The sequence below is a fragment of the Myxine glutinosa genome, chromosome 9 (genome assembly GCF_964187855.1).
Source record: "Myxine glutinosa chromosome 9, kmMyxGlut1.1, whole genome shotgun sequence".
Lineage (NCBI taxonomy): Eukaryota > Metazoa > Chordata > Myxini > Myxiniformes > Myxinidae > Myxine > Myxine glutinosa.
Genome location: NC_136269.1, coordinates 83,527,239 through 83,547,285, shown reverse-complemented (window position 1 = coordinate 83,547,285; position 20,047 = coordinate 83,527,239).

The window sequence follows — 20,047 nt, the reverse complement described above, 5'->3', positions numbered from 1 at the left end:
GAAGCTGCGCTGGAGAGGAGACCGAGTGCACTGAAGCCAGGAGAGCTGTGAGGAGAGTTTATGGTGTGTTCCAGAAGAAAATATCAGTTTATGGAAATAACACCACTTTAAATTGCCTACCAAAAGTAGGCCGAGATGGGCACTCCTGCCCGGGGGAATTTTTCAATTGGAAGATAAAAATTGGGTAAGCAATCCTATGGGAAGAGATATCTCAGTGATTACTCCGCATGGGAAGTGCAAATTGAGGTTAAGCAATTGGTTCACTCTGTCTGTCTGTGTCTGCCTGTCTGTCTGCCTGCCTGTCTGTCACATCGAGATATGGCAATTTCAATTGCACGTTATATTTTGAACACAAATCGGAAAACGAACCTGGAGTTTCATAGTACTTTGGCTCCTGAATTCGACCCGCTCACAAATGCATAGAGAGGAGTGAGATAATATTTTTTACTCTCTCTGCCTCTCTGGCAGTCAAAGAAAATTGAAAATCATTCCAAACAGGAAATTACTGTTTTTAGGGAAGTCATACATGACACAAACGGCAAGCACGGAAAACTAATTTAACATGTTAAATAAAGTGGTGTAAAATATGTTGCATCGATGGTGGTAAACTTCCGAAAAAAATTTTTTTTTTTATACAGACTTCATTTAAAACCTTTATTTTATTTCAATGGAATTATATATTTGAACACTGCAGAACACAAATCGTCTGGATGGCACTTCCAAAAAAATTACGCCATTTTACGCCATGTCAACCAATCAAATTTGCCGCATGCGCTCTTAGTGTTGGCGAATATTAAGATTCAGAGAAAATGGCGGCTCGTAGGAAATATAGATCGTGCTCAGAAACGCAAAGCAAGAGTTGAAACGACCCTTCCTGTGTCCTTTTTCTAATAGACGACGGATTTCTGAGAAATGTGAATGTTAGGTGCATTTTTGGGTAAAAGTTGGGAACCTCACTTTTTAACATAACTAGGGTATGCTGAATTCGATTAACCCGGTTCCCAAACCGAATTTTGAGGTTTTGACTTTCTAATTATCAAATGCTCATCAAATTGCCATTTTTGGACAATGTATTTGAACAAGCATTTATATATCATGTATATACATGCAGCTCTTTTACTTTAGCTTTAGAACTTTTACCAAAATGCACCTAGAAGCTTATACATGGCCTTTTTCATAAATCCGTCTAGTGACTAGTCTATATTATGGTTAGCGACATATTGAATGGGAAATGGTTTTAATAAGACAATGTTTCATATAACCATTTATTCAAAAATTAAGTATACATGGCCATGAAGCACAAACATTCAGGAATGTCACACATGTTGTTTTGCCAAACTACATCAAATTCATACTTGATAATAATCTTGCATTGCTTCTGGCATGCACAACAAATCATCTCGAGGCAACTTTCTGGGATTGGACTCAGTGACATCAGAATAGGCTCTAGTCCTGAATCACCACGTTTCCATCCCATTTACACAGGTGCAGGAAGGTCAGGTATGGCACAATGAGCATTTCTCCATACCATGGCCTGATAGTGTACTCGCATCAAATGGAAATGAAGAGCATCACTTGTCGGTGACATTGCTTCTGGTTTACCAGTCTTGGAGAACAACATATGTCGTGCTGAATCAACAGAGGTTGTTCTGTGCACATTATATATTCTGCAGACGAACGTTTCTGCAGATTTGATTGTCTCCTTTGTGAGTTCACCAATGCCCAAGTTCTTCAGCAGTTTATGGTGCTCTTTGAAGACATTCCCTGATGTTCGTTTGATGTGATTTGTATAATAGGAGGTGGTGTCACACCCAGTTAATGCGTGAAATGGCAGCAGTGCTGTGGACAAACTTTTCGGTAGATTGTTTAAAACAGCATCAATTGGTGTATAACACATAGAGCTGCATGTATATACATGATATATAAATGCTTGTTCAAAGAAATTGTCCAAAAATGGCAATTTGGTGGCCATTTTATTTCTGCTAATTAGAAGGTCAAAAACTCAAAATTCGGCTTGGGAACCGGGTTAATCAAATTCAGCATATCGTAATGATGTCAAAAGTGAGGTTCCCAACTTTTACCCAAAAATGCACCGAACATTCACATTTTTCAGAAATCCGTCTAGTCCATAAGTATAATGTGATTAAGATTAAGGTGTATAATGAAATGGAAATGTTGCGGGCAATCTACTTATTACATACACACGGGGGTGGTACTAAATTGAGAAAATGAAGAGAAGGGAGTGTAGTGTGTGAGAGGTGATGACGGAAGGGAAAGCGGGTTGAGAGGAGGTTGGAGCCAGGGGAGGAAAGGAACATTTATGGACCACGAGGTTAGCTGGCAGGAAAGAGAAGAGGTCAGAAATCTCACAATTCCGTGAACTTAATAAATGCGCAAAAAGTAAGTTTTAACCAAATTTAAAGGGGTACGAACGATCCATTTTATATACACATTAGCGCTCCAAGTTCGAGTCTTTTTTTTTTTTTTGGGTTTGTTTGCTCGTTTTTCCAACTAAAGAAGAAAATGCTCGAATTGAACACAAAGGCGATTAGAATGAATGCACCGCGAATATGATCAAATAATCTTTTATTTAACCGATTCTTGACGACAAAATCACACCGTCTTCCAAACATCAGATCGACCGGTGGGTAGAACGACCCGAAAGACCACAATCAAGTAGACACCACGTGTGCAAGTTGTGTGCAAACTTTCCTGCCATCTCAGGTAGCGCTGCTGAAGCTCGCAGCACACTCGAAGAACCTGTCGTCGGATAATCTCCTCGGTAATGATGGAGGTCTCGCCTAATGGCACGCAGGGCCCAGCATTGATTTTACAGAGCGCCTTGCACCGGGGGGGGGGTGAGGGGGGGAGGTTGGGAGGGAGCACTTTTACATTATTAAAAAGGATAAGCACATCTTCATAAGGTAGGGCCATAATTACTTTATTGGGTTTTGGCTCAAAGCTATTCATCTGGCCGTATGCATTCCAAGCGTTTTTTCGCTACGACTTTGTATTACTTATTACCCAATTATGTGGTTTAAAAATGTGTAAGGCGCGCGATCAATTACCTCTTGTCAGGCATATTCTGAGTAGGGAATTGATTCCACTTTGTACACTTCCATTGATTATAAATTCCATAAATCAGCTGTCGCCGACGCTCCAAATATTAAATCAGAAGCGGGCCCATTTGTTTACGCCACTTGGCCCTTGCGACAGTTGCTGGAAAGAGATTAAAACGTCGTGTTGCTGACACCGGGGCTGGCAATTCCCAGCCGCCGGTGCTCCATTTCTACAGTCGCCGCGTTCACTGCCGGTGTTTAAAGTTGCCGACGATGAAGCTATCACGGACGTGACCGTTAAATAAACACCCGGCTTGCCGATTCTTCCAGACCCCGCATCTCTCGATTATGTTATATGCACACTGGCCTCGCCCACGAAACGAGCAAGCGGACTCCCCGCACAAGGTCCGTGACCCGTATTAACCTCCGCTCTTCGCGCCCAGCAAGCGAGACTCGATCGATGAATTGAAGAAGTCGGAAAAATTTTGCATTGCGATAATCAAAGGGAAAGGAAAAGCATAATCTCTGCCCTAGCCAAAAGCAGGAGAGGCAGACATCTGGCAGGAACTCTTGAGTGCTCCCAGGCCTGTCTGCGCTTCTTGCGAGCTTCAGACTCATTCACCGTGAGAGATGGGAATGGAAACTTGCCAGTGGATGGACGGACGGGCCTGTAGGCCAAAATGATTCTTCTAAGAGTCCCATGTGTAACGGGCCTTGAGCCGCGGAGGGGTGTGCGGTGGGCGAAGAGTGGGCGCTGGATGGGGTGGAGGGGGTGGGTATTAAAAAGTCCATCTCAAGAGAGCTGGTCGTTGTCGGGTAAAATTACCGGTAACAAAACGCAGGAGTGTTTCTAACACGCCAATTTATATAAGCATCACTTTCTCTGAGCAATTATGATGAAGAGGAAGTGATCATTTGGAAACTATAGCATTACTGGAAATTCAATTTCCCATCCAGTTGTGCCCGCTAACTGAAAGCAAGCTAGTTGTTTCTCACCAGCGCATTTGAATAGCAAAAGGAACTTTTAGCACTTGAGTTAAAAAAAATTGTTTTAAAACTTTGGTTCAAACCATCTCAGGGAGTCAACATGCCAAGCAAGAATGTGGATCCATGATAACTCCACAGGTTGCAAAACCTGTTTTCTATTTAGCAAAGTTCCTTTGCTCACATGAACTTCAACTGAGGTTGTAATGAATTGCTCTGGCAATCTCGCTCCGAATACAACTTACATCTTGATTGCATGTTGCCAGTTTCGCTTCAGTTTTCGAACTTCGTGATGGATAAATTAGTCGTTTTCATAAGTTCAGAGCCCAAAGTGTGAGCATTTTATTTTTAGTTACTGCATTCCTTATTTTGCCTTTCTTCTTCCTAGTATAGTGCTTGTATACATGTCGGTTCCCATTGCCAACCATTCCTCCCCACTTTTGTACTTTATTGCCCAGAGAGAGTCATCAGTGGATACTGGCCAGGTGCGTTCTTTGTCAAATTAAACCACGTATTTGCTTGTTTTATCCATGACAGCTGGAACAAGGGCTGGGTCAGCGCGGCCCAAATTCTAACAAATTCTCCCCCACACGAACCACAATCAGTGCAGCGCAGTCTAGAAATGCAGATTCTCAGGGCTAGGCCGAGAGAATTATCATTCTTCTTTCTGGATGGGGAAAATAAAGCACACGCACACACACACACACACACACACATATATATATATATATATATATATATATATATATATATATATATATATATATATATATATATATATATATACATATATATACAAGTCACATGTAATAAAGTGCCATAAGGGAAAGAGTTGACTGACTTTCAATGCAGAATAGTTATTGCGTGTCTGATGTTTGTTATACACAAATTCATAGGTATAGCAAGGTGGCTAGGTGCAAAAAAACAGCAAACTCGCAGTTGGGAAGTGAAGGCCGCATTTGATCACAATCAGTAAGGGAATGAATGACAGGAAAATATGAGAGAGGAGGGAAGGAAGCACAGTGACATGCAATTTGTGACGTGTGTTTCTGATGTTTGCTTGTGACATTTCCCACATATTAGGCCTTTGTAATTTAACTTTGGGAAATGTTCTTGTTTAAGGGAAGAAACCAGGTCTTATGATCAGTGAAGAGGTGGAACAACAGACCAAAATTATTGACCAAGCGAAGTGGAAGAGCCTTAAAATGTGGAATGGATCTATATATATATATATACAGACTTGGCATTTAATATGGAATTTTTTTTTTTCTTGACGGGTTTACTTTCTGAACTCGGTATATCAATCTGGTGAGTTTATTTTACGCTTCGGTGATTTCTTTGTTAAAAGAACCATGTCACTGATTGTCTGTCGCAGCAAGAAGTCAATAACAGGATTATATCACAGGTGGCGTGACAAAATGTACGGACAGGTACATTTGACGATTGGCTTCACAATCGGGTATATAAGGGTTGTTGCGTTCTGTATTAGTGGAAAACAACTGCTGCACATCTACAAAAGTTATTGCCGCTTCCCCTGGAGATGGTCCGTCAACTCGACAATGCTGTTTGTCATTTAGTGATGGCTTTACGAAATTCCGGCATGAAACAGCGTGCTATTGCTTGGCAGTATGGCATCACTCAAGGTCAGGTGTCAAAGATCCTGAAACGAAATGCTCAGAGGGGTGTCCCTACTCCAATACCGAGGCCAGGACGTCCCCGCAGAACCACAAGGAGGGATGATCGCCAGCTGCACTGGTTAGTCCGCAATGGCCGTACCAAGTCAGCTAATCGGCTTAGGGCTGAGTGGCAGCAACTGACAAATGTGCCTGTATCCAGAAGGCGAGTCAACCAACGACTGGTTCAAGCAGGCTATCGTGCCAGGCGTCCCCTGAGAAAGCCACGTCTGACCAGACAACACCGCCAGCGCCGATTGCAGTGGGACAATGTGATCAATGGCAATCCTGCAATCAATCTGCAAATGGCAATGGCAAAAGTCAATGGCAGCCAGGACACTGGAATCACGTGATCTTCAGTGATGAGTCTAGATTTCTGGTCTATCGTCAAGATGGCCGCGTCCGAGTGCGCAGACAAGTGTATGAAGCCTACAACGAAGATTGTATAGTGCCAAGAGTCCAAGCTGGAGGTGGTGGGGTGACCGTTTGGGCTGCTTTTCATGCAGGGGGCAAAACTGACCTGGTTGTTCTGAATGGAAACCTGAACCAGTTCAAGCACAGGGCCATTCTGGAAGAAACATTGCTTCCATTTGTTCGTGCAGCCTTTCGAGGAAACTTTGTCTTCCAAGATGACAATGCACGGCCTCATCGTGCTCGCATGATCCAACACTATCTTGCTGACCGTGGTGTAGAGCATATGGAGTGGCCTGCTATGTCCCCGGATATGAATCCGATAGAAAACTTGTGGGCAGAATGAACGCGTCAAATCGACAACGTGGACCAGCAGCCTGCCTCTGTGAGTGAATTGCAGCAGGCTATTGTAACTGCATGGCAAGCGATTCCTGTCCAAACCTTGGCAAATCTCGTGAACAGCATGCCTCAACGTGTACGTGCTCTCATGAATGCTCGTGGGGGTTACACGAAGTACTGAACTGTAATTTTACTGTCCGTAATCCCAGTCGTAATTTAACTTTTGTTTTTGTTAAAAAAAATTTTGGCTGAGGTGCAAAATAGAGAGATACTTCTGGAAAACGCACAGAAGTTTAACACAGTACTGTCCGTGAATTGAGTTCGATATCAGTTTACATCATTTTCAAGGATCAATTGATTTGCTTCGAAATGTCAAATGTGGTTTTTGTTTCTTTTAAAGGTCACATTAACAAAATCTAGAACAATTTCAGCATAATTCCAATGAACTTTTGGTTCTAAGTCATCTTGAAAAGTAAGTTCACCCCCACAAAAAAAATATTCCATATTAAATGCCAAGTCTGTGTATTGTTACGGCCCGGGGTTCGGGTTTACTACAAGGGGGTTAGCCTCTGTTCTCTCCCGCTCAATCTTTTTATATATTTTGTTTGTCTGCTTGATTTGTTTGTGAAATAAATGTTAGCTCTTTCACGAGCCTCGATTCTGTATACAAAAAAGAAAGAAAAAAGAAAGTGATTCTTCACCATTGAGAGATCGGGTGAAAAGCGATATATGACATGATATTTTAAAAGGTTATGGACCAGTTATGAACAAACTTGGTGGATGAGTTGGTTAGGTGATCAGAACAAGCCGATTAGATTTTGGTTCAGGTCCGAATCCAGATCCAGCCTATCAGTGGGATACAAAATGTAAACTGTTCACCAGGTGAAGGTATGCTCTCTATTGTGTGCCGTTCTAGTTTTAACCCTGATTTGATTTCTATTTTACTTTCTGGTAGTCGCCAAGATAGATAAAGCCTCGGTGAAAACTAATTGTGTGAAATTCCGTTCATCTTTGATTTACCATGTCGAGTGACTTTACATGGTGCAATGCTTAAATGTTCTTCGTGCTCTTCGTATCGGCCTTGCCTCCTCCCCTCCTCACTGCTTCCCTTCTCCCCTCCCCCTCCATTACTCTCTTACCCTACCCTTCCCTCTCCCCTCCTATGTCCTCTAACCACTCCATCGCCCTCCCCTCCTTAGTCTCCTCTCCCTTCTCTCTCCCACCTCCTCACCCCTCTTCCCCTCCTCCTCCCCACTTCCATCTTCCCCTTCTCCCCAACGTCACCCTTCCCCTCCCTTCTCCTCCTACCCTACCCCCTTGCCTCCTCCCCTGCCTCCTCTCCCCTCTCTCCGCCTCTCCCCTCCTCCTCTCCCCTCCTCCCTTCCCCTTCACCGCTACCTTACGCCTTCACCTCCCATCCTCCCCTACCATTCCCCCTTCCCCTCCCCTACCTCCTCCTTTCCCCTCTCCTCTCTCTATTCGCCCCCCTCCACTCCTGGCCCTCCCTTCACCCCCCCCCCCTCCTACTCATCTCCCCACCTATCGCCTTCCCCTTCCTCCTCTCCCCTCCTCCTCCTGCATTCTCCCCTACCCTCCCCTCACCTCTTCCCCTCCCCCTCCATCCCCATTCCACACTCCTTTCCCTTCCTCCCTCTCCTCTCGCTCCCATCTCAACCCACCACCCCACCTCCTCCCTCCCCTCATTAAGCCTCCTCCCCCATCCATCCTCCCTCACCCTCCCTTTCCCCTCCATCTTCTCCCATCCTCCTCTCCCCTCCTCCTCCGTCCCTATTCTACCCCCTTCCCTTCTTTCCCTCCTCTCCCTCCCTTCACCCCCGTCCTCCGCTCCATCTCCCCTCCTCCTCCCTTCCCCTCACCTGTCATGTCCTCCCTTTCCTTCCTCCGTCACCCACCCCTGTCTCCTCATCCTCCCCTCCCTCCTCCTTCCTCCTCCCCCTCTCCTCCTCCTCCCCCACTCTCCCCCCCCCCTCCTCCCTTCCCACCTCTCTCTCCCCCTCTCTTAATATTCCCGTCACAAATTGGCTCTGCGTTGCACGGCAATGCTGGGTACCTTTGCAAGTTAACAATAAATGGGGCAGAAGAGAAAGGGAAAGGATATGGCCGCAAGCGACAAAACAGACTGAGACAATGAGAATATAATATTATCTCTCATGCCCATGCCAACTTAATTAACTCTCTTGAAGGTCTCCCTGACTCAGATAACAGGACAGATAGAGGGAGAAGATGAGACACAAAAGCAACCTAAGGTGTAAGCAACCTTGCTTGTTCCCTATCTTCCCCCCAAAAATGCTCCAAGGGACTTGGGACTGAAAGAGCTCGTCCACTTGCCCGGAACCACAGCGCAACACAAACAGCAGGGACCCGTGCCAAGAAAGCTTCAGTAACAGGGTGCTGGTGGAGCTGAACAAGGATCTGAGCCAGGGGGAGAGTCCAAGACTCAAGAGGCGAGCTGAGAGAGTCCAGGGCGCAGATAGAGAGATTTACGCTCTTAGTGATCCTTTTATAATTTCTCGTGTGGTGGCGCTATTGCCCACCTGGCGTGTGCTGATTGGCCACTCTCCAGGGCACTCACTGCCCTTTCCCCTTATATGGGCGTACCTAGTTCTGGAAGCTTCCATTTCACATGACTGCCTGATACTCCTGTCCTTCATGGTCTCGATCCACGTGGCTGCCATTTATTATAATAATAGTAAAACACATAATGACAGAATGCAATGGGGAAACCCACAATAAACACCAAGGTGGGGATATGGTGCATATAGACACAACCAGGTTGGGAGGGAATATGCAAGTGTTTCCTAGAACAACCTTGACACTGCCCCGTTAATTACAGTAACTAGATGGTATTCATAGAATACTTACCCTGCGCAGTCAACTTGTTGCGATCCAACTCTTCTGTTTTTGAACGTTTTTTTTCTTTGATCCAATATGGCTGCCAGACCACATGAGCGATAACATCATAAATTTATATTCTCTCATATAATTGTTGCATAGATCACGCTCAATACATTTCAAACTGATCAGACTAAGCGTTGTCCCTGTCGAATTATGACGTCATAATTATGGCACCAATGACGTCATCGTTAACACCTATTCCCCACTTGGAGTTCTTTACAATGAGCCATGTTTAAATTTTTTCCATGCAGTGGTTTTGGAGATATAGAGGTGCAACATTTTTCGTTTTGTCCAAGATGGCGCCTGTACCACATGACCTATGACGTCATGATTATCATTACAATATTCGAAAGGAGGAGGTGCTCCTATGGTGAAAATTTCGTGTCCATCAGACCAACAGTTGCTGAAATTTTAAAAACTAGGGCATGCCCGTACTATATCTATATCTAAAATTATATCCCCCCCCCTCTATTTACATGAAATGGTTTGGTCCAAAGCGAACGGCTTGCGAGTGGTGACAATCCCCCCCCCTCTATTTACATGCAATGGTTTGGTCCAAAGCGAACGGCTTCCGGAGTTTGGTAAAGAAATCGCCATCGCGTGCACAAACGCGCAGGAAAGCGAATGAATCGCAAATTCGTTTTTATTAGTTGTAAAACATAGTTTAACGCCAACATAGTTTGCAAACGTGAAATAAATGAATACGCTCTCAAATGTGCCATCCGAGGCAGAGTGTGCCCGCCACGTTCGGCACACGCGATCGTTCGCTGCTCTCTGATTGGTTGAATCGTTTTTTGGACATAGCTCGGTAAGTAATTGTCCGATTAATATGAAACCTTGAAAAGGCACATCCTCGGGTCCCCAGCAATATACCTGGCAAGTTAAAAGTATATCGGACCCGTGGTTGTCGAGAAACAGCGGTCACAGACAAACGTACAAACATACAAACGTACAGACAGAGATTACTGGAATAATGATCGGATGGATAAGTGTTGTATTTGTCGAATTATGACGTCAAAACGAAGGCACCGATGACATCATCATTAACATATCTTATTCCCCATGGGGAGTAGTTGACAATGAGCCAGGTATCAATTTTTTTCCATGGAGTGGTTTCAGAGATATCGAGGTGCGAAGTTTTTCCAAGATGGCGCCTGTACCACGTGACCTATGACGTCATAATAATCATTAAAATATTCTACAGGAGGAGGCGATCCTATGGTGAAAATTTTATGTCACTCGGACCAACGGTTGCTGAGAAAATGAATTTTTAAAATGCAGACACGTACGGCACACGCACACGGCACATGTACTCACAAGAATGCTTAACCTGGCTTTTTGCTTCGCGAGCACAGGGTAATTACCCACACTTACACTGAACATGCACTATTTAAATAACTAGTATAGTCTAAGCCCATTTATCCACTAAGCCAGATCCGTAACACTATAATTCCAGAAGTGTGTATTTGTGTGTTTGTTTGACTTCCATGCATTCCTGAACTGCTGAACAGAATGAGTTAAAAACTGGTGGCTGTAATTGAGTTGTGCCTGAGAAGGTTCTAAGTGGTAAAAAGTGGCAAGTAAAAGCTGAGGTGGATGAAGTGGAGGAGCAGTTGTAGCAGAAGGAGGCGATGGGAGTAGTGCAGCATGGGAGGAAGGTTTTTGGTGAGTGAAGCTTGTTCGATTTTGAAAGGCACGTATGAAGGAAATAAGGATGGATATGCGGGAGGTGAGAGTAAAATAGTGGTAGCGGAGATACACTACATGACCAAAAGTATGTGGACACCCACTGTGGCGTATTGATGGTTTGTGGCGTTCGGGGCGAAGGTCAAAAATACCGCCCCCTGCAGGCACTGATTGTCAGAAATTCCTATTGGGGGGCCATATGAAAGAGCTCTAAGCTTCCCCAGCGGGCTCAGCAGCAGAGCTCTGGTAGCTGTTCAAAATGAGAATATATTTAGATATTATATCCTGAAATGATGAGGCTTATTAACTACAAATAATCCGGAAAAATTCCTGTGTTTATAGACATGCGCCATGTTAAGGTGCATAGAGCAGTTTAATAGGTCCTTCCATGGTATGGTATTCCTCTTACAAAATATATAACAAAAACAATGATAACATTGTAACAAAGCATTTATTAATAATAATAATATTAAGAACGATAATAATATTAGTACCATTTGTCAATAATAAAACGAACGTATAATCCCCATCCTGGTCCAAGCAGACCTGGGCTTGGTGAAAGGTAAACTAATGCTGAAGCAGTGCAGCAGGCAGGTATGCTACAAGGTATCAAACATGCATGCAGCATGGTATGGTATATGTATATCTTGTTACGGAAACGGGGACGGCGTTCCCCTTAGCAAGAGGGGGGGGGGGGGGTTAATCCCCCTCCTATTTTGCACTGGCCGTCTCCGATCCTGAAGCTACCCCGCTCCCCTGTGGGGTGGGATTGGCCGAGGTGATTGGTCAAGGGATTCCCGTACACCTCCGCCAATCCCTCCACAAGGCAGGTGGGTAACTCCGCTCGAAACCACGGACAAGATGGTATTTGGCGAGCGGGTTAGCAGTCCGAAGTTCGAGCCATTAACAGAGAACTAAACCCGATCCTGAGCGTTGGCCGAATCATGCCACGTATATCAATTGGTAAAAGACAAAGACGATCGGACGAGAATGAAGAAGACAAAGGTAGGAAGAACAGGTATTTATTAATTACTATTTACACAACCAAAGAAAAGAAGGGAACGAAGGTAATTTACAGTGAAAGATAGGAGACACAGGGCAGCTTATACTTACACAGGCTTAAATTATACCCAGGACAGAACAAACAAGACAAACTCACGTACACTAATGGATAGTATGGCAGGGGTGGATGGCTGGAAGGGAGAGAAGAGTCCGTTCAGGATGGCAGGCTGGAGGCGAACGGCCGCCAACTCCTGCGCAATCTGGTTCATGCGCAGCAGCGCGTCAGAGCTTCGTGTGCAGGGGGTGTTCCAAGCGGCGTTTCCCTCAGGCCTCGTACGTCCTCTGCCTCATGCGTTCTCTCTCCACTGCTTTGCCTGCCCACCTCTTCCCACAGAAGCACTCCTCAGGACTCTCTCACTTTGGTTCAGTGCACCTCCCTCAGAACTCAGCTCACCTCTCCACAGAACTCTGCTCACCTCTCCACAGAACTCTGCTCACCTCTCCACAGATCTCTGGTGGGGGCTCTGCGCAACGGGTTATATAGCGCCACACCCTGGAACGTTCGCGAAACTGCTTGATCGTTCTCTCTCCGCTCTCTCAAGCCAAACCCACTCATTCTTGGTTGGTTGATCGGGGCTGGCTGACTCCTCCTCTTGATGACGATGGGCGGGCCATGCCCTTCTTCTCCAAGTTAGAGCACATGAGTAATGGAGGCAAATGCAGTTGGTAATGGAGGTAATGCAGTTGGTAATGGAGGCAATGCAGTTGGTAATGGAGGTAATGCAGTTGGTAATGGAGGCAATGCAGTTGGTAATGGAGGTTCTGGGGCCATTGAAAGGGGATCTATCTTATTTGATTTTGGTGCAACGTAAGATCGACTATTGGACACACAGCCTTATCTGAAACACAGACTAATGAAATAACTATAGAGAGGTTCTATGATTGGCTACGTGCTTGTACATGGACTAGCTAAGGTGCTCATTTCAATTAACAGCCAATTAAGGGGAAATGTACACAGGAAATTTACTACTAAATTTACAAAGTGAAGGTTCTAAAAACCGTAACAATATGATCGAGTATATAACTGCATTGTTAAAACATCCAGAGAAGGATTTTTGAAGGGCATTTTTTAAATTTCCTGAAAATGTATTTGTACGTAGATAAATACCGAAGAATGTATTGAATTTTTTATCCACGTATTTAACTCGCATTTTGTAACAAGATATATATGGACGGTTTTGCATCAAGGAAATGAAATTTGAAGTTATTGCTTGAATTTCCACCTGATGAAATGCACAATTGCATTAATGTATCATAATGAAGGGATGTTTGTGAATATTTCAATTAAATCATTGCCGTTTACTAAGAGAGGAGAACAAATGTTTTGTTTAAGTTATTGTAGTGTAGCAGCATAGCAAACCTGTTGTGCATTTTGTGATACAAGCACCAAATTTGGCACAAATGTACATTAATATGTTGCGAACATTTTCAGATATTGGGCCACTTGAAATTCCGTAATTTATTTTTTCAAATTTTTTCAAATTTCGTAATTTCAAATTTTTCGGGTGACACCGTCACAATTTCGGTCTTCGAGGCCGGCCGATATAGTGGGGCGGCTTAGCCCAAATATTCAAAAGAATTGTGCATTTTGTGATACAAGCACCAAATTTGGCACAAATGTACATTAATATGTTGCGAACATTGTGTGGTCAGCAATGAAGACGAGAGTCTGAATTACATGTATGCAAAAGACCTTGTGAACCAGTGAAGCAAATACACGGGTAAGCATGAATTAAATCTAGGGCATGATATAATTTCCATGATGTTTACCTCTACACTCAATGGTGGAAGGAGGTAATGTTTTGATCCCAGCTTGTCTGTATGTCTGTTTGTCTGTTAGTCCACAAAATTCCAGACAAAGCTTGTAGTAGTGGTAGTTGTAGTGGTAGTGGTGATAACAGAAATTGTTATATAGAACTGAACTTATATTATTATTATATGCAGAAAATAACTTCATTTCTATATGCCCTGCAGTGGACAGGTTAATTGGTTTATGCACTGAAGGGGTCACCCTGGTGTGCACTGCTGTGTTCTGCCTCACTGAGTTGTTCAGGTATGATGTACTCAGCACAAGCTTCCGGTCGGCCCGGAGGTGGGGGTGCGGGGCCTGTCACGGAACGTCAAAACAAACGGCCTGCCGGGGCCGCCCAAAAGTCGGGCGTGAGGGGCGCGTCCACTAATGGAACGCCTCTCGCTTCCCAGATCGAGGGCCACGTGGTCAGGAGAACCTCATCCCTTCCGGTCACACTTTGCCTATCGGCCGGCCTCGAAGACCGAAATTGTGACGGTGTCACCCGAAAAATTTGAAATTACGAAATTTGAAAAAATTTGAAAAAAAAAATTACGGAATTTCAAGTGGCCCAATATCTGAAAATGTTCGCAACATATTAATGTACATTTGTGCCAAATTTGGTGCTTGTATCACAAAATGCACAATTCTTTTGAATATTTGGGCTAAGCCGCCCCACTATTGGTGAACCTCAACAACAACCTTGCAAGTTGTTTAAAAAAATTTAAAAATCTAGATCATCATTGCTGGATGAAACTATATGGACTAATTATGATCTTTCTTTAACTGTTCCATCTATATAAGATTGGTTGGAAAATAATAATAATAATAATAATAATAATAATAACAACAAGAAAAGACATAAAATGTCACAGCTCCCGATGTTTAAGTAATTTTGCTGTACGGAGTTAAAGTCCGTCAGTCGACCATCTTTGGGCGGATTACAAAACAAAATCTTCTGCATATTTATACTCTCATGTATATTCTTTGTGCCGAGTTTGAAAAAAATCGATTTTTTACAACTAAAATGGCCGCCAGTCTAGCAGTCGGCCATCTTTGATTATATCGCAAAATAAAGTGAGGTGCACGTGTATTCCGTCATGTGCTGTGCTTGTGCCAAGTTTAAACAAAATCGGACCATGCATGGTCAATAAATGGGTGAGTAACAAAATGGCTGCCAGTCGGCCATCTTGGATCTGGTCTCGAAAACAAAATGACCGGCATATGTACGCCATCATTCATTATCTGTGTGCTAAGTTTCAACAAAATCGGTCCATACATCTCCTAGATATGGTTGCGGACGCACGCACGCACGCACAGACGGACGAGACGCAATCCATCAGTCCCCGTTTTCGACCAAGTCCAACGGGGACTAATAATATGAGCTCCATACAAGGAACTTTGACAGAGAAGGAGATCATTGGACCCATCAAAGCCTGCACTTCTATTACCAACTTAGTGTGGTTTGTCCGTGCTCAATCCTTTTTAAATGCTGAGTATAAAGCAAGGAAGCAGCACGTACCATTTTTTAAGTCTTTGGCATGACTTGGCCAGGATTTGAACCACCAGACTCCCAGGCTCAGAGCAGAAGCTCCAACCATCACGCCACCGAGTCTGCTTTAATTAGAACCACCAGGTGATAAATCCCAAAGGTTGCATCAACGCAGGTATCCTTGAATTGACGTCATCTAAAAGTGACTTGCAGTTACACAGTTAAAATGCTCCACTTCAACGATGTGTTTGAAAAGATTAATTGTGGTGTGAGGATAAATACTCGCATAAGGTTTCCATTTATTTATTTGTTTGCTTATTTTCCAAAAGGCAGGCAAAAAATAATCGAACACAATTATTTTCCAAACTTAACCTGGAGAACTTGCTCCTTTACACACGTGTGTAGATTCAACCTGTGCGCTCTCACTTCCTCGCAATGACGAGGCAATATCACCGGAGTGACCTCATAACACACTTCATACTGCGAAGCCACGGGCAATCAATGTCGCCAACTGGAAGGCGTCTGTAGGCCTCGGGTGTGAAATACTTGCATGGCGGCCATTGTGTATGCCGTTAAAAGCCACTACGTCCTGAGAACAGCGCTGCCAGCAATTAGGTGCATGGAGGCGACATAATTAATGTGAGAAGGCAGCTGGGGAGATGAAGCACAGACAAAGTTTTCCTTGTCCATGGAGCGAAGGGGATGGAATTTTAAAATCGAATATCTTTCGGCAGGAGCTGCGGCGTGCCAAAAGTTTTTTTTTTCTTTCTTTCTTTCTCGTCTGAGCTTTCTGTCGTTGAACTGTGGTTGTCGTGCTGTGGGATTAGGCGTAGCATTAGCGGTGACACAATGCTGCACTCTGTGGCTTGGTGGGTGCTTTAAGCCTTTTTTGTAAATGTTTCTCTCCCCCTTTCACAAGAACTTGTGTGTGCAAGTTTTCAAAAGAAGTCCTTATAATAGGCGTGATTTGTGAGAAACTTCGCAAGATGTATTCCTATTTGCTGTCATGGAATAGAACTTCGTTCATGCACTAGATGATCATGAAACGGTGTTGGACAATTCCTCATATATGAACAATTTATTTGTTAACTAACTCGTAAAAAAGTGAAAGCATTCCATTGAATATAGGCATAAATCAAGAGTAATAACAGCCAGGGTTTTGCTTTTATTTGCACGCTCCGCACCGATTTGAAAGCATGGAAGTTCATTCAATGCATCCTCCATTTTCTTGGATAGCTCCTCATTTTTCTCCTAATTTGTGTGGCAGAAAGTCAGAAAGAACATAGTCACATTTCTTCAGGAAATAGACTGAAATGATTGTTCATGCTGCCAACTAAATTAAGATTTGCTTCATGAGTGGACAATGCACAGTCAAAAAAAGTGTCAACTTGTTTGATTATTCCCAACATTTCTTGAGTAAATGATATGCGAGTAGATTGATCATCCTCGGTATTCTCCTGGAGACCGTGAAGCCTGGAAGGATGCAGTTTTGCCTTTTTTTAACATCCTGTAGACTGAGGTGTTTGACATGTTCAGCTGCAAAGATGGCCACCCCTACCAATGTTTTCAGAGACGTTCTCAAACTTCCAAGGACTTCTGGAACTGCCTCCTCCATGTGCACTGTTTTGGTCAAAGATTTAGGCTGTGGAAGATGACAAGTCTTATTCTACAGCACAAGATGGATTTTGTAAAACGATTTTTGGTTGGTGCTGGGTCATTTCAAATTCCTGCCAGAAAAAAGATCCAAACAACCAAAAAGATCCAAACAGCGTGTGCCTTTAAACCATGCTGCATGCAATGTTAAACCTCTGCTTTGGATCGTAAGTAGTCATGATTTCATCAACTGTGTGTGGAAAGAGAAAAACAAGTAAGAAAGAGAAGTATGAGAAGGACAAGATGCTTGGGTTAACAAGGGTATCGACAAAATAAGGACGGTGTGGCGGACACAATGCCAGCGGGTCATAATTCCGCGCACCAGTGGGTGACGCGAGCGACCGGGCGTGGATGCAAGGCTCGGGCCACGCCCGGAGCAAAGCGGTCATGAGGCTCAGGGTTGAACTGGCATACATGCCCCGCCTTTCGGCCGACCGGCCACGCCCGAGGGCGAGGCGTGGCCTCGGGATATATACGCGGGCTCGAAAGTCAAGCCCGCCCAGTGCTTACGTGAGAGCCTTGAATAAAGTGTTTGGTTTTGTTCAATGTGTGGTGGCCTACCTTCTTGGCAAACGAGTTGTGTGTGCATAGCACCACACTGGTGACCCCGACTGGTTCAGCCGTAGCTGACCCCTGAACGCACCATGGCTACCAACGCTGTCGCCATCAAACTCCCAGAGTTCTGGGAAGCACAGGCCGACGTTTGGTTTGTGCAAGCCAAGGCCTAATTCCAGCTCCGGGGCATCACGGCGGACGACACCATGTACTATCACGTGGTCGCCGCCCTCGGGCCCGGCACTGCCGCCCGCGTCGTGTCCTTCCTTCGGCACCCGCCGGGTACCCACAAGTACGCGGCGCTCAAACGGCTTCTCCTCACCACGTTCGGGCTCACGGAAGCCGACAGCGCCGACCGGCTCCTTGACCTTCCCGCCCTAGGCGACACACGACCGTCCATTCGGATGGATTATATGTTGTCCCTTCTTGGAGACAAACGCCCAGATTTCCTGTTCCGAGCGCTTTTCCTCCGCCAGCTACCTGTGCAGGTGCGGCTCGCGCTGGCCGGTTCGGCCATAATGGAACCCCGCTCCCTGGCCAGAGAGGCGGACAAATTTTTCACGGCCTGCGACACGCAGCTGTATAGTGCTGCCGTAGTGGATCCCGGTGCGGAGGTTTCAGCGCCCTCTGATTCCCTCGTGGCCGCTGCTACGCCCCGCCCACCACATCCGTCATGTCCGATGCGGCAGCCACCACCGCAAACCTGGTGCTATTATCATGACAGGTTCGGCCGCAAGGCCCGGGCGTGTCGCCCGCCGTGCTCTTTCGACGGGTCGGGAAACGACCGGGCCGGCGCTCACTTACGGCCATGAGCGTCGGCCATTCCGGCAGGCTCCTTTTCATCATGGATACCTCGTCTGGTCATCGATTTCTGTGCGACACTGGAGCGCAGGTAAGCATCCTCCCTGCCTCCACGTCTGACAAGCAAGCCGCGGGCCGGGGCCCCACCTTGCTCGCCGCCAACGGAGCTCCCATCCGCACATTCGGGAAGTGTTGTCTCTCGCTGCGGTTCGGGCAACAGCGCTTCCAATGGTCTTTTGTCACCGCCAGTGTGCCAATGGCCCTGCTCGGTGCGGATTTCCTTTGTGCGCATGGGCTGTTGGTGGACGTTAAGCGCAGACTTCTCGTCCAGGCCGAAACCTTCAGCTCGCTCGCTTGCTCGCTGAGCGGCTCGTTGAGCAGCTCGCTGAGCAGCTCACCGAGTGGCTTACCAAGCGGCTTGCTGAGCGGTTCCGTCCTGGCGAGTTTGGTCTGTACGCTTCCGGCAGCGGACGAGTTTACCCGCCTCCTCGCCAGATTCCCGGCGCTCACGCGGCCCACCTTTTCAGCGGTGGCCGTCAAACACGGGGTGGAACACCATATTCCCACCGTCGGACCACCGGTCTACGCCCGAGCGCGCCGCCTCGACCCAACGAAGCTCGCCGTTGCGGAGGCGGAATTCGCCACGCTGGAACGGCTCAGCATCGTCCGGCGTTCCAACAGCACATGGGCCTCACCACTGCACATTGTGCCCAAGCCCGGCGGCGTATGGCGGCCATGCGGTGACTACCGCTGGCTCAACGACGCCACCACCCCCGACCGCTACCCGGTCCCACACATTCAAGACTTTTCCGCCTGGTTGGCGAAAACGACCATTTTTTCCAAGGTGGACCTCATCCGGGGCTACCACCAGGTGCCCGTCAAACCGGAAGACGTACCGAAGACGGCCGTTATAACACCTTTCGGCCTCTTTGAGTTCTTGCGGATGCCTTTTGGGTTGAAAAATGCGGCCCAGGCGTTCCAGCGGCTCATGGACAGCGTCTTGCGCGACTTGTCCTTCGTCTACGTCTACCTGGACAACATCCTAGTCGCGAGCGCGTCCCGGGAGGAGCACCTGCTCCATCTCCCCTGCTCTTCGAATGCTTGGGCCAGCATGGCCTGATAATCAACCCCGCGAAGTGCCGGTTCGGCGTCACCGCTATCGACTTCCTGGGGCACCGCATCACCAGGCATGGGGCCATTCCTTTACCGGCCAAGGTGGAGGCGGTCAGGAGTTTCGCATGCCCCCGCACGATCAAGGGGCTCCAGGAATTCCTGGGCATGGTGAATTTTTATCACCGCTTCGTGCCCCGCGTCGCCCAGCTCCTGCGCCCCCTGCACGAGGCCCTCCGGGGGAAGCCGGGCAAAGGTGATATCGCCTGGATGGAGCAGATGGACGCGGCGTTTGCGGGCGCGAAGCTGGCCTTGGCCAACGCCACCATGCTGGCGCACCCGGCGCCCGATGCACCGATCACCCTCACCACCGACGCGTCAGACTACGCGGTGGGCGCAGTGCACGAGCAGTGGGTGAATGGTGCTTGGCAGCCGCTGGCGTTTTTTAGCCGGCAGCTCCGCCCGCACGAACGCCGGTACAGCACCTTCGACAGTGAACTTCTCGGGCTCCACCTGG